The sequence below is a fragment of the Macaca mulatta genome, chromosome 7 (assembly GCF_049350105.2).
Source record: "Macaca mulatta isolate MMU2019108-1 chromosome 7, T2T-MMU8v2.0, whole genome shotgun sequence".
Classification (NCBI taxonomy): Eukaryota; Metazoa; Chordata; class Mammalia; order Primates; family Cercopithecidae; genus Macaca; species Macaca mulatta.
The window spans coordinates 179,911,086-179,923,824 of NC_133412.1; the positions used below are offsets into that span (position 1 = coordinate 179,911,086).

General features: G+C 41.1%; 1 gene segment (V, D, J or C); it reads right to left on the reverse strand.

Annotated features, from left to right (window-relative positions):
- Positions 1-12,739, reverse strand: part of LOC106995637 (immunoglobulin heavy constant delta-like) — a 727,209-nt gene that overhangs the window by 656,984 nt on the left and 57,486 nt on the right.

Below are 12,739 nucleotides of genomic sequence, written 5' to 3' on the forward strand. Positions count from 1 at the left end.
AAGAGCATCTCTGAGGAATGTTAATCTTCTTTGTACTCAAGGAGAGTCTCATTGGGAACTTCCACTTAAATTACTTATGTTATTACCCACACCAATTGCTCCTATGAACACTGCTGGACCAAGCTGATGCTGTTTTCATTGAAAGTGAATCCAGAGGCTTTGCAGAAAGGTCTGAGAATTATTGGTCTATAGTATTTTTCTGTGTGACTCCACCAGTTAACTTCACAGGGGACTTCTGCACACACAGAGGCAACAGCTGAGCCTGATCCATGGGGAATATGAATATTGAGAGTGATGACAAAAGAAGCTCAGATCAGCACAGACCCCATTGTGTGGACACTGAGGAAGAGCACAGATGTGGGGTGGCTCGTCACAAGGGCCTGCAGGAACAGGGGATGAGCTGCTTTTCATTTGCAGGGGAGGGACCTCATTTCCATGTCTTTCTCCCTGGGGACATGAGTGCACTAGTCATCAGGGCTCATCCCATCTCTGTCTCTGGATTCCAGAGAGGGCAGGGTCAATGGATTCCTGGGACTGGATTTTCAGGTTGATCTGCCCATTACTCTTTTTCTCATATGTGGACCCCGTTAGGGTATCTTTATAGTATTAATGTTTATCAACAGTACAGTAAAAATACATAAATAAACCTTATCCAGAGGAAATGGAATCCTGCCTGTAGGCTGTGTAATTAGAGCTGTAAGCCCCTGTCGTCTACAATAAAGAAAAATCTTCAGAGTTTTTAAAACGACAATTTCTACAAATTGTCAGAGCTGGAGTCCATAATTACCTCTATCCTGAGCTCATTTTACCACACAACTTTTCAGTGTCTGATATATGTGCTTGTCTGAGGAAAATTCAATGTAGGGACATGTTTGCTTATCTGAGGGAAGAGTTCACATCAGGAAAGGTGTGCTTGTCTGAGGGAAGAGTTAACATGAGGATGCGTGTGTTTGTCCAAGGGAAAGGTCCACGTGGGGACAGGTGTGTGTATTGACTGATAGTAAATGCCCATTCAGAGACAGTGTGTGCCTGAACTGAGCTAAAGTTTAAGGGAAATCTTTCTTGGTCAAGGGAAGATGCGAATCATCTGGATTATTTGCTTGTCAGGAGGGACACTTGACTGCACATGAACCTGATTAAAGTCTCATGTGAATGGAAACATACGCAAATGGAGAAAGTTACTTCATTCTTTGTTGCCTGCATCTCATGCAATTCCCTCCCCACACTGTGTGAAGTTATCAGATATTTTGCTTTTATACTCTCTGCATTTTACCCTCGGGTTCATGATGTGCTAAATAATTCTGTAAGTTGTATATATTTCGATTCACACTTTACATCATAAAATTGCGAGACTTAACAAATTGTGTCATGTGTTCACTACCACAGATCATAAAAACGTTTCACTGTTTGTAAAAACTGCCTGTTTCTCATAATGCATAACCTCTCTCTAAATTTCTAGAAAACCTTCACATATTTATATGATCTACAGTTTTGTCTTTTACAAAATGTCAAATAAAATGTGCACAGCATATTTGAAATAACCTCACTGAAGAAAGTGGCACATAAAATTTCTCACCTAGATAACTTTGGAAATTAAGGTGCTTTGTAAATCAAAGTATAAAGAAACTGCACTTAAACACTGTATTCTAGTTGATAAACATGCTTGAAACAGGGGGACAAGTTAACAATTCTAATACCACTGTGCAGATATCCTGAACTTGTACAACTCATTAAATGAATGGCATATGGTGGGAGGGGGTTCCTCACTTTGCAGTTGGTGGTTATGCACAGGAAGGGAAGGAGGGCTAGAAACATTCATGTGGCATCATAGTAGATTGTAGATTCCAGTGTTTTCTAAAGTTTGGTATAATAAAGGTACAGAAGATAAGGCACAGAAATAGTTCAGATGTGCTTGTACACATGGGTTAATATACACTGCATATTTTCCAGGGCTGTTAGCTTAGAGATCCTAGAAACACTGACACCACATTAACAACACACACCCAATATCACAATTTTGTATTTTAATGTAATTCTTTAATATGAGGAACCAGAAATCCTTGGAGAAATAACTGATTCTATGTATAGAGAAGATAGTAAAGAAAATGAGCTTGGAATTTCTGGTGGGACCAGGACAAAGGAACATGTTCAAAAACAAAAGGATGGGGTGTGCTGTGAGGAAACAGAATCCAAACTAAATGAGCTCACAGGACCTAAAAAAGCTGTGGTGATTTGAGCAATAAAATGAATAATGTAACATCAAATTTTCTCCATAGTGAAAAGTGAATGTTAATGAACCAACACTATTATTACCAGATAATTAAACTTTTAAAAAGTTGAAAGAAAGACATTTTTCATGCAGAAGAATTTCAAACATCTTCAGTTAATAATCCTCCCATAAAGTAGGTGAAATTTAAAGAATTATGCTGTGATTGTGGCCAGAGATTAGAGACACAACTTTTTCTGTTAGAGTTGAATTTGTAGGGTGGAGCAAGGTGGCCGAATAGGAAGAGCTCCAGTCTCCAACTCCCAGCGTGAGCGACACAGAAGACCGGTGATTTCTGCATTTTCAGCTGAGGTACTGGGTTCATCTCACTGGGGAGTGCTGGACAATCGGTGCTGGTCAGCTGCTGCAGCCCGACCAGCGAGAGCTGAAGCAGGGTGAGGGATCGCCTCACCTGGGAAGCGCAAGGGGGAAGGGAATCCCTTTTCCTAGCCAGGGGAACTGAGACACACAACACCTGGAAAATCGGGTAACTCCCACCCCAATACTGCGCTTTAACCAAACAGGCACACCAGGAGATTATATCCCAAACCTGGCCGGGAGGGTCCCACGCCCACGGAACCTCCCTCATTGCTAACACAGCAGTCTGCGATCTCCCGGCAAGGCAGCAGCGAGGCTGGGGGAGGGGTGCCCGCCATGCTGAGGCTTAAGTAGGTAAACAAAGCTGCTGGGAAGCTCCAACTGGGTGGACCTCACAGCAGCTCAAGGAAACCTGCCTGTCTCTGTAGACTCCACCTCTGGGGACAGGGCACAGTAAACAACAACGAAGCAGCAGAAACCTCTGCAGACGCAAACGACTCTGTCTGACAGCTTTGAAGAGAGCAGTGGATCTCCCAACACAGAGGTTGAGATCTGAGAAGGGACAGACTGCCTGCTCAAGTGGGTCCCTGACCCCTGAGTAGCCTAACTGGGAGACATCCCCCACTAGGGGCAGGCTGACACCCCACACCTCACAGGGTGGAGTACACCCCTGAGAGGAAGCCTCCAAAGCAAGAATCAGACAGGTACACTCACTGTTCAGCAATATTCTATCTTCTGCAGCCTCTGCTGCTGACACCCAGGCAAACAGGGTCTGGAGTGGACATCAAGCAATCTCCAACAGACCTACAGCTGAGGGCCCTGAATGTTAGAAGGAAAACTATCAAACAGGAAGGACACCTACACCAAAACCCCATCAGTACATCACCATCATAATCAAAGACCAGAGGCAGATAAAACCACAAAGATGGGGAAAAAGCAGGACAGAAAAGCTGGAAATTCAAAAAAATAAGAGCGCATCTCCCCCAGCAAAGGAGCGCAGCTCATCGCCAGCAACGGATCAAAGCTGGACGGAGAATGACTTTGACGAGATGAGAGAAGAAGGCTTCAGTCCATCAAACTTCTCAGAGCTAAAGGAGGAATTACGTACCCAGCGCAAAGAAACTAAAAATCTTGAAAAAAAAGTGGAAGAATTGATGGCTAGAGTAATTAATGCAGAGAAGGTCATAAACGAAATGAAAGAGATGAAAACCATGACACGAGAAATACGTGACAAATGCACAAGCTTCAGTAACCGACTCGATCAACTGGAAGAAAGAGTATCAGCGATTGAGGATCAAATGAATGAAATGAAGCGAGAAGAGAAACCAAAAGAAAAAAGAAGAAGAAGAAATGGACAAAGCCTGCAAGAAGTATGGGATTATGTAAAAAGACCAAATCTACGTCTGATTGGGGTGCCTGAAAGTGAGGGGTAAGATGGAACCAAGTTGGAAAACACTCTTCAGGATATCATCCAGGAGAACTTCCCCAACCTAGTAGGGCAGGCCAACATTCAAATCCAGGAAATACAGAGAACGCCACAAAGATAATCCTCGAGAAGAGCAACTCCAAGACACATCATTGCCAGATTCACCAAAGTTGAAATGAAGGAAAAAATCTTAAGGGCAGCCAGAGAGAAAGGTCGGGTTACCCACAAAGGGAAGCCCATCAGACTAACAGCAGATCTCTCGGCAGAAACTCTACAAGCCAGAAGAGAGTGGGGGCCAATATTCAACATTCTTAAAGAAAAGAATTTTAAACCCAGAATTTCATATCCAGCCAAACTAAGTTTCATAAGTGAAGGAGAAATAAAATCCTTTACAGATAAGCAAATGCTTAGAGATTTTGTCACCACTAGGCCTGCCTTACAAGAGACCCTGAAGGAAGCACTAAACATGGAAAGGAACAACCGGTACCAGCCATTACAAAAACATGCCAAAACGTAAAGACCATTTAGGCTAGGAAGAAACTGCATCAACTAATGAGCAAAATAACCAGTTAATATCATAATGGCAGGATCAAGTTCACACATAACAATATTAACCTTAAATGTAAATGGACTAAATGCTCCAATTAAAAGACACAGACTGGCAAACTGGATAAAGAGTCAAGACCCATCAGTCTGCTGTATTCAGGAGACCCATCTCACACGCAGAGACATACATAGGCTCAAAATAAAGGGATGGAGGAAGATTTACCAAGCAAATGGAGAACAAAAAAAAGCAGGGGTTGCAATACTAGTCTCTGATAAAACAGACTTTAAACCATCAAAGATCAACAGAGACAAAGAAGGCCATTACATAATGGTAAAAGGATCAATTCAACAGGAAGAGCTAACTATCCTAAATATATATGCACCCAATACAGGAGCACCCAGATTCATAAAGCAAGTCCTTAGAGACTTACAAAGAGACTTAGACTCCCATACAATAATAATGGGAGACTTCAACACTCCACTGTCAACATAAGACAGATCAATGAGACAGAAAGTTAACAAGGATATCCAGGAATTGAACTCATCTCTGCAGCAAGCAGACCTAATAGACATCTATAGAACTCTCCACCCCAAATCAACAGAATATACATTCTTCTCAGCACCACATCGCACTTACTCCAAAATTGACCACATAATTGGAAGTAAAGCACTCCTCAGCAAAAGTACAAAAACAGAAATTATAACAAACTGTCTCTCAGACCACAGTGCAATCAGACTAGAACTCAGGACTAAGAAACTCAATCAAAACCGCTCAACTACATGGAAACTGAACAACCTGCTCCTGAATGACTACTGGGTACATAACGAAATGAAGGCAGAAATAAAGATGTTCTTTGAAACCAATGAGAACAAAGATACAACATACCAGAATCTCTGGGACACATTTAAAGCAGTGTGTAGAGGGAAATTTATAGCACTAAATGCCCACAAGAGAAAGCAGGAAAGATCTAAACTTGACACTCTAACATCACAATTAAAAGAACTAGAGAAGCAAGAGCAAACACATTCAAAAGCTAGCAGAAAGCAAGAAATAACTAAGATCAGAGCAGAACTGAAGGAGATAGAGACACAAAAAACCCTCCAAAAAATCAATGAATCCAGGAGTTGGTTTTTTGAAAAGATCAACAAAATTGACAGACCGCTAGCAAGACTAATAAAGAAGAAAAGAGAGAAGAATCAAATAGATGCAATAAAAAATGATAAAGGGGATATCACCACTGACCCCACAGAAATACAAACTACCATCAGAGAATACTATAAACACCTCTACGCAAATAAACTAGAAAATCTAGAAGAAATGGATAATTTCCTGGACACTTACACTCTTCCAAGACTAAACCAAGAAGAAGTTGAATCCCTGAATAGACCAATAGCAGGCTTTGAAATTGAGGCAATAATTAATAGCCTACCAACGAAAAAAAGTCCAGGACCAGATGGATTCACAGCTGAATTCTACCAGAGGTACAAGGAGGAGCTGGTACCATTCCTTCTGAAACTATTCCAATCAATAGAAAAAGAGGGAATCCTCCCTAACTCATTTTATGAGGCCAACATCATCCTGATACCAAAGCCTGGCAGAGACACAACAAAAAAAGAGAATTTTAGACCAATATCCCTGATGAACATCGATGCAAAAATCCTCAATAAAATACTGGCAAACCGGATTCAGCAGCACATCAAAAAGCTTATCCACCATGATCAAGTGGGCTTCATCCCTGGGATGCAAGGCTGGTTCAACATTTGCAAATCAATAAGCATAATCCAGCATATAAACAAAACCAAAGACAAGAACCACATGATTATCTCAATAGATGCAGAAAAGGCTTTTGACAAAATTCAACAGCCTTTCATGCTAAAAACGCTCAATAAATTCGGTATTGTTGGAGCATACCTCAAAATAATAAGAGCTATTTATGACCAACCCACAGCCAATATCATACTGAATGGGCAAAAACTGGAAAAATTCCCTTTGAAAACTGGCACAAGACAGGGATGCCCTCTCTCACCACTCCTATTCAACATAGTGTTGGAAGTTCTGGCTAGGGCAATCAGGCAAGAGAAAGAAATCAAGGGTATTCAGTTAGGAAAAAAAGAAGTCAAATTGTCCCTGTTTGCAGATGACATGATTGTATATTTAGAAAACCCCATAGTTTCAGCCCAAAATCTCCTTAAGCTGACAAACTTCAGCAAAGTCTCAGGATACAAAATTAATGTGCAAAAATCACAAGCATTCGTATACACCAGTAACAGACAAACAGAGAGCCAAATCACGAATGAACTTCCATTCGCAATTGCTTCAAAGAGAATAAAATACCTAGGAATCCAACTTACAAGGGATGTAAAGGACCTCTTCAAGGCGAACTACAAACCACTGCTCAGTGAAATAAAAGAGGACACAAACAAATGGAAGAACATACCATGCTCATGGATAGGAAGAATCAATATCGTGAAAAAGGCCATACTGCCCAAGGTTATTTATACATTCAATGCCATCCCCATCAAGCTACCAATGAGTTTCTTCACAGAATTGGAAAAAGCTGCTTTAAAGTTCATATGGAACCAAAAAAGAGCCTGCATCTCCAAGACAATCCTAAGTCAAAAGAACAAAGCTGGAGGCATCACGCTACCTGACTTGAAACTATACTACAAGGCTACAGTAACCAAAACAGCATGGTACTGGTACCAAAACAGAGATATAGACCAATGCAACAGAACAGAGTCCTCAGAAATAATACCACACATCTACAGCCATCTGATCTTTGACAAACCTGAGAGAAGCAAGAAATGGGGAAAGGATTCCTATTTAATAAATAGTGCTGGGAAAATTGACTAGCCATAAGTAGAAAGCTGAAACTGGATCTTTACCTTACTCCTTATACGAAAATTAATTCAAGATGGATTAGAGACTTAAATGTTAGACCTAATACCATAAAAACCCTAGAGGAAAACCTAGGTAGTACCATTCAGGACATAGGCATGGGCAAAGACTTCATGTCTAAAACACCAAAAGCAACGGCAGCAAAAGCCAAAATTGACAAATGGGATCTCATTAAACTAAAGAGCTTCTGCACAGCAAAAGAAACTACCATCAGAGTGAACAGGCAACCTACAGAATGGGAGAAAATTTTTGCAATCTACTCATCTGACAAAGGGCTAATATCCAGAACCTAGAAAGAACTCAAACAAATTTATGAGAAGAAAACAAACAACCCCATCAAAAAGTGGGCAAAGGATATGAACAGACATTTCTCAAAAGAAGACATTCATACAGCCAACAGACACATGAAAAAATGCTCATCATCACTGGCCATCAGAGAAATGCAAATCAAAACCACAATGAGATACCATCTCACACCAGTTAGAATGGCGATCATTAAAAAGTCAGGAAACAACAGGTGCTGGAGAGGATGTGGAGAAATAGGAACACTTTTACACTGTTGGTGGGATTGTAAACTAGTTCAACCATTATGGAAAACAGTATGGCGATTCCTCAAGGATCTAGAACTAGATGTACCATATGACCCAGTGATCCCATTACTGGGTATATACCCAAAGGATTATAAATCATGCTGCTATAAAGACACATGCACACGTATGTTTATTGCGGCACTATTCACAATAGCAAAGACTTGGAATCAACCCAAATGTCCATCAGTGACAGACTGGATTAAGAAAATGTGGCACATATACACCATGGAATACTATGCAGCCATCAAAAAGGATGAGTTTGTGTCCTTCGTAGGGACATGGATGCAGCTGGAAACCATCATTCTTAGCAAACTATCACAAGAACAGAAAACCAAATACCGCATGTTCTCACTCATAGGTGGGAACTGAACAATGAGATCACTTGGACTTGAGAAGGGGAACATCACACACCGGGGCCTATCATGGGGAGGGGGGAGGGGGGAGGGGGGAGGGATGGCATTGGGAGTTATACCTGATGTAAATGACGAGTTGATGGGTGCTGACGAGTTGATGGGTGCAGCACAGCAACATGGCACAAGTATACATATGTAACAAACCTGCACGTTATGCACATGTACCCTAGAACTTAAAGTATAATAATAATAAAAAATAAATTTAAAAAAAAGAGTTGAATTTGTAATTAGTTTTAGAATAATACCAGAAGTATAATCTATGGAAAAATAAAATTATTTTATCCAAGTTTATACACACATGCACACACACACCTAAGTGTTTATATACATATATATATGTGTGTATATGAACATTTTTCTGATAAACATGACACTGATAAAGCAGTGAAAAGACAACTAAAGACTTGGAGAATACACTTCCAAATCACATATTTGTTAAATGGCTTTATGTTAACTGGGTAAATGAATTTTATATTGGGTATGTAAGGAAACCTACAACGGATAAAAAGAAAACAGTTAAATTAAAAATGAGTAGAATATCAAAATTGACACTTCATCATAATTATATAAAAATAATAAAATATAAAATTTTAATTAGAGATGTGCATTTAAACAACAATGGGATACCACTAATAATCTAGTAGAATGGTTAAAATACACAATATTCATAGTGCCAAATGGCAATAAGAATGAGGAAGAACTGAGATCTATCATACATTGCTGGCATGAGCCCCAAATCATAACTGCACACTACGGAAAACATTAAAACATTTTGATATTTCATATAATGGAGGTAACCGGAGGTAAACAGAGAGATAAAAATGCAGCTGTGTTCCAAAATATTTACAACACGGATTCAAAAACTCATGCTCACACTAGTATCTTCAGAGCAATTCCTATATCAGTTCTATTAATTTTATTGTTTTCTACTCCTTGAATTTCGCTTACAGAGTAAAGATTTTACGGAAAATTTCTCAAATAATTAGAGTGCATACACATTTCTCTTGTTCCTTTTCTTCAATGACTTAACCTCACTTTCCAAGAAAGTCTGCAATCAAATAATCCCTGTCATCTTCTCATGCTCAGCACAACTGCCCCCTCCCTCAGGCCCTCAGACTCTCTCAGGCTGTGGGTTTCCACACTTTGTGTCGTGCAGAGCAATACACGGCCGTGTCCTCAGATCTCAGGCTGCTCAGTTCCGTATACGCTGTGCTCTTGGACGTGTCCCTGGTCACAGTGAGTCTGCCCTTAAACTTCTGCATGTAGACTCTATTACCATTGCTAGGGTTGTTCCATCCCATCCACTTAAGCCCTTGTTCAGGGGTCTGTCGCACACAGTGTGTACTGTAGCTTGTGATGATGAACCCAGAAAAATTACAGGAGACTTTCACTGAGGCCCAGGCTTCCTCACCTCAGCCCCAGACTGCATCAGCTGCACCTGGGACTGGGCACCTGTGGAGAGGACACAGAAGAGTGGGTAAAATTCCTTTTGAGTGAAAAGAGTTCCCCTCTCATCTCAGGGAATAGGTGTTCCTTTACCTATTGTTGCTGCCACCAAAAAAACGATCTTCCCTACCCAGTACATGGTGAGAATCTGAGATCTCAAGGGTTTCTCTAGAGGAGGGATTGGTTGTTGGATGATGCTCTCAGGGCACAGACATCCAGTGGATATCAGGTTACTTACTTCAGTGGATCTCAGTGTATTTGCATATTCATGAGGCAGAACATTTTGTAGCTCAAAGCCTGATCCATGATAAGAAAGGGAAGGTAAATGACACATTGGCCTTATGAGAGTGAGATGCAGATGGTCTGAGCCCTAATCCTGTTTGATGAAATGCATGTCCTGCTCCATTTATGAATGTTTGTGGACAGAGGTCCTTTCACTGAAGAATAAGCCCCCTAAGGGCACGCTCCTCATCGTGAACTTTCATTTTATAAGCATAGAGACCTCCTGGAAGATTTCTGGAACCATCCCTCTCCATGACACTGAGAAGAGGCCTTGGCCCTATTCTGGACCTGTCAAGCACCAGCTCAGCTCACTGGTGATCTGAGACAGTGACTGCTGATCTCCTATATGAGTGTCCAGCAGGTCCCTCTGAGATCCGCTGGGTACTCCTCATCCAGTGTCTCTAGCACCTGCCCCGCGTCTGATTCCCCAGCAACTTCAATGGAAGCACTCTTGGTTTAGAGATTTGCCCTGTGATGTGTAATTAGAGCTGATTTTCTCATCTCAGGAACAATAGGAATCAGAAGTTGAAACAGTAGTTTGGAGTTCTTTATGAACTCACTGCTCCCAATATAATTGTCAAGGAATTTGTGTTTTTAGTAATTTTGGGTTAATTTTGAACTCCATTTATTAGTATTTTATGAAGTATTTACATACTTTCAGTTCATATCCATAGATCCTCATTTTTACATATTGATTTCTGACTCGCTTGGTAAGTGCCCCTGCCACACTCCAAGATCCAACACTGCCCTGTCACTCACACAATGTAGGCAACATTACTTCACACTGAAATCTGAATTTCTTATTCATAGAAATACAGTGGCTACCACAATTCTGTATCCATTGAATTAGGAAAACTATCCCTATTCTTCATATTCTCACTATTAAGATATTAATAATCCCAGAAGCCCACTTTAAAAATAGTTCTCATTGCCTTAAATTGTATGAATGGTTCAGATATCAGCAACTTGTTGAACTTGTATTTTAGCTTTTTTTTCTGACAAAGGAAGATTCAGTCCTTCAGAGGAAACCTTCTCAGCAGCCTCCTGTGCACCTGCTCCAGGGCTGGAACCTGTGTTGTGTGGCTCCTGAGTGACTCTCCAGCCCAGCCCTTGCCTTGCAAGGAGGTTCCTGTTGGGGCTCACAAACATTTACCCCCAGCTTCTCTAGCCCGACGTGAAATGGCTTTGTTCTGGTTTAGAATACTGTTTCAGTGACACCATATGCTGCTGACACCATTTCTTGAAACAAGTGATTAGCCTTACTAAACCTGTTGAACTCTGCAGGGGGAACCAAAGCAAGGATTATATGATGAAGGAGGAAGCTCCTTCTCTGAAGCTCTGGATTCACTTCATTAGTGGATCCAAAATGAATACAGAAACTTACAGGAGTTTGCGGAGTGACGTGTTTCTTCAATGGGCTCCTGCAGTTGAATGTTGCACCTGAGAATACCAGCAGGTCCAGATACATTCAGATGACACCCCACTCCATATCCACTATTCCAATAACACACATTTTCCCTTCTTCCTATGTTGTAGCTTATAGGAAGTGCCACCTACACTGACACTAGGCCCATGTATCTGACTTTTTCCCCTAGAGATCTAAAGCAAACAGGATACAAGGGGAAACTTGGGAAGAACATGCGGGTTGTTCTTTTCATTTTCTCAGCTAGGAATCCAGCAAAGCATCATGATTATAGAAGCTGAGGTCAGTCAGGGAGTTTTCAAGACCTTGGTCTTAAAAATGGTGATATCAGAGGATTCGGATTCCTCTACTGTCTTGTCTCACTCTCTGTCATTTTCCATTAGTTTCCCTATGTTCTCCTCAGATAGAGTCTGTGCATTGCCACACTTGCATCTTTAATCCAGAGCCATCATCCTGGTTAGAATGGATTGTGCAGTGCGGGGAAGCACTGCCTGTTCTGACCACGGAAACCTAGAGATGTCATCGGCATCCTCTTCTGGGCTGTGACCTTGACCAGGCGTCACCGGGGGAAAAGCTCGTTTTTGGCAGTTAATCCCTTTTGTGGTTTCAGTGTCCCTGGACTATTTACTTACTTCTTACCCCTATTGGCTAACTTTGCTCATTTGTATAATAATGGAAGGATGGAAGGAAAATCTGGAAGGGAAGATTTGTCTTCGTCACATAAGATAAGGTTCTGGAAAAGTCCTTCCCTGTAGAAGCTCCTGCAGCGGGCTTCTGGTATGTTTCTCAGTAATTAATCATCTGCAATTCTGATCCACAGGAAATGCATTTGGATTTTATATTTTAGAATCCTGAGGTTTCTGGAGAGAAAGTAGAGAAACTTTAGAAGTGAAAGACCCTCTGGAACTGTTGCATTTACCGAGTCCACATCTGTCTTTCAGATGTCTATAGTGCTTGTCATGTAGTGTCCTCAATATCTTGTGGCTTCTGCAACCTCTGCTCCAGTTAAGCAAGTGTCAACTGCCATTTTAGGCATGTCCGTCTATCCAGTTTTTGGAGTGGGTAAGGTTTCTTGCTACTTCAGTTATTTAATAGATTCCAAAAAGTGTTGATATTCAGATTATGCAGAT